General features: G+C 31.5%; 1 long non-coding RNA gene across 1 annotated transcript; it reads left to right on the forward strand.

Moving 5' to 3' along the window:
- The first annotated feature begins 941 nt into the window (after nt 1-941).
- Nucleotides 942-3,189, forward strand: LOC128667979 (uncharacterized). The gene is made up of 3 exons (XR_008403881.1): nt 942-1,080; nt 1,219-1,315; nt 3,039-3,189. It is a non-coding gene; the product is annotated as an uncharacterized LOC128667979 (long non-coding RNA).

Consider the following 3,189-nt stretch of genomic DNA (forward strand, 5'->3'; position numbering starts at 1 on the left):
TTAAATAATTCCTTATTGTCGAAAAGAGTTTAAATAAATTACTGTTAGTTCTTTAGTAAATTTTTGTCGGTGTTTTTATTTTTTTTTTTACTATAAAACAATGTTATCATTTCAAATTATCGAACCGACTCAGCAGACCAGGAAAAATCTAACACGGTCGGCACGGCAAGTGATTTAAATAATTACTTTGTTGTCGAAAATAGTTTAAATAAATTATTGTTACTTTTTCAGTAAATTATTGTTGCTATTTTTATTTATTTTTACTATAAAGCAATGACATAATTTTAAATTATCTAATTGACTCAGCAGACCAGGAAAAATCTAACACGGTCGGCCCGGCAAGTGATTTAAATAATTACTTTATTGTCGAAAATAGTCTAAATAAATTATTGTTACTCCTTTAGTAAATTATTGTTGCTGTTTTTATCTATATTTACAATGAAACAGTAACATTATTTTAATTTATCGAATCCACCGCAGCAGACCAGGAAAAGCCTCACACGGTCGGCACGGTGAGTAATATAAGTAGTAATTTTGTCTTTATCATTTTCAGTTTTATTGCATTATCAATCTTCTGACAATACTTTATTGTAAATATTTCACTTGAAAAGTTTTATGTAGTCAGTATGTGATTGTAATTTGATTTCAAGGAAATCTGTAGGTTTTTAAAAATTCAAATCTTGGCGGTCGTAGTGGTAGATGTCAGAACGTTTTTTCTGTTTTCGGCCATTTTTAATTTTTCAGAACGCGCGACTATCATTTGTTTTTTGGACTCGACTCGTTTTATTGCAACTGTAAGCATTAATGAAACGTTCTTCTCAAACTCCAGTATTCGATTAATTGCAAACGTAAAAAAATGTCAGAGCCACTTTATGAAAAAAAAATATTTTTTTCATACGAGGATGTCGAAAATGCATTGGCAGAGTACGAAAATACTACAAAACACAGACTGTCTGTTAAAAATAGCAAAACTCTGCACAATGTTCTCAATGACAAAGGTAACGTGGAGCTTGATGCTAATTTAATATACAACGAGATCTATTATCAGTGTTGCACTGTAAAAAACTCTGATAAATCCAAGTAAGTAGTCCATTTATGTAAAAGTCTAGAAGTTGGTACAGCAACTTTTAGATTCAATTTTATAATTAATAATGGCATACTCTTTTTTTCAGCTCGAGCTCAATTTAATAATAAGTATGCTTTCAATTTTCTTTTCAGATTGTGTCCAGCCACCTTGAATCTTCACTTATCCCCCAATAAGCATCATTTAGAAGTTGATTGCTGTAATGTGGATCATGATCACAGACCGTTACCAGTAAGTATGACTTAATCAATTATTACTGCGGATATGTACGTTTTAACACTTATCGAAATTTAGGACTACAAATCAGTAACAACCATTGAATTATTAAGTGAATTTAATTTATTCCTATCAATAACAATTTTAATATTTTTCGAAGAATTAAAAAAATCAGCCCAAAAGGAATTTAAAGCCACTATTGGATAGTGCTCGTGAATGATAATCATCTAAAAAAATATAGTGAATGATAACTATCTAAAAAAATGAGAAGTGAATTGGTTGCTCGAAAAAAAAAAAATTTGCAAAGTGATGATTTCGATCAACAGCTTCAGAATATGAAAAAAAATTTGTCAAATCCTGAATCTGTTAATCGAAATCAAAAAATTGAAAAGCTGAAAAGGCTTATTGAAGATTTTACCACCAACGCTGATGAAGATGGAAAACAAAAACATTATCAACCACAACAATAACAAAAGCAGCAGCATCTGCAACAAAAGCAACAAACAACAGTATCAAGAAGAGCAACAGCAAGAAAATTAGCAGCACGTCGAACACAACGAACTCAGATAACTTTGGTAACTTTTAAAAATCGACGGAAATTAAATTTGTTTAGTTTAGATAAAATACATTCATTATTGGAAATATTATATACTATTATTAAACAATAATAAAAATCTTTTTCCACACTGCAATACTCACTCATAAAAATATTCGGGTGGCAATGCTTAGCTAGTAGAGCATATAACGGTGGGCCCTGGCTACTTCGTGTCCAGTAGCCACGAACCACAGTTAAAGAATTTTCCTGAATGAATTAATTAATTGATAATAAATTATTAATATAAATATAAATTACAATTAATTTTGTTGCCGGTTCTGCACGACGAGAAAAAATCTTAGGAGTAGGTCGACTTATTTTGACCGGACACGCGGCTGAGAATCAAACTTATTCTATAAGACACTGATGATGAAAGTAATTTTGTTTAGAAACTCACTTCAAATATATATATCGAATTTTATTTAACCAAATCCCGAATATATATGTGTACAAATTCTCCTTTTCTTACATATTCAATTTTTATCAGAAAATTAAGTAAGTGTCCAGCGGCAATGAAATAATGGACACGAGAAAATAAATTAAATATTATATAGCGTCACGTTGAAGAGAGAGATATAAATATGAATATAAATTTATTATAAATCTTATCTGAGTTCGTTATGTTCGACGTACTGGTGGTACCGGTCGCCGCTGCATCGTGGACCTTCACCGTATTTCTTGTTTAGGTTCCTCTGCTGCTGACGAGCTAGACGCTGGGCTAATCACTAGTATCACTTCACAAAATTTTGGTTTGTAAACCACTTTATAACAGAAAATATTCACTAAGACGAATTTAAATTTTAAAGCTTTTCAAATAGGAAAATGGATTGGCTTAGGCGTGACTTATTAGTCGAGCACTTGACCTCAAGTGTCGTCTCTGATCGAGACGTCTTAGGTCTCATCCTCCGATGACCCCTACCTAATTATGCGCACATGACCGATTTACGGTCACCTGCTGCGCGAAGTCATCCCTTGTGGTCAATATTTTTTTCCTACAAGGGTAACGATGCAAACTTCATTTTTTCTTACGTCCTACCTTTAAACATATCGTTTAAATATTCGTACATGTACAAAAATAAATTCCATTATTTTTCGATAAAAGCTCATACAAATTTTTAATACATTGGAAAATTTTTATTTCAGATGCTTTAAAGCCTTTGTATTCAGATACTCGAAACATTATAAACCAATTCGAAAAAGGCACTTATTCGACTTGTGAAGCCAAAAGAACGACCGTGGAATCAAATAATGAAATAAAAAATTTCTGGGAAAATGTAAATTACGGAATGACATC

This window comes from Microplitis demolitor, chromosome 6 (genome assembly GCF_026212275.2).
Source record: "Microplitis demolitor isolate Queensland-Clemson2020A chromosome 6, iyMicDemo2.1a, whole genome shotgun sequence".
NCBI classification, from domain to species: Eukaryota; Metazoa; Arthropoda; class Insecta; order Hymenoptera; family Braconidae; genus Microplitis; species Microplitis demolitor.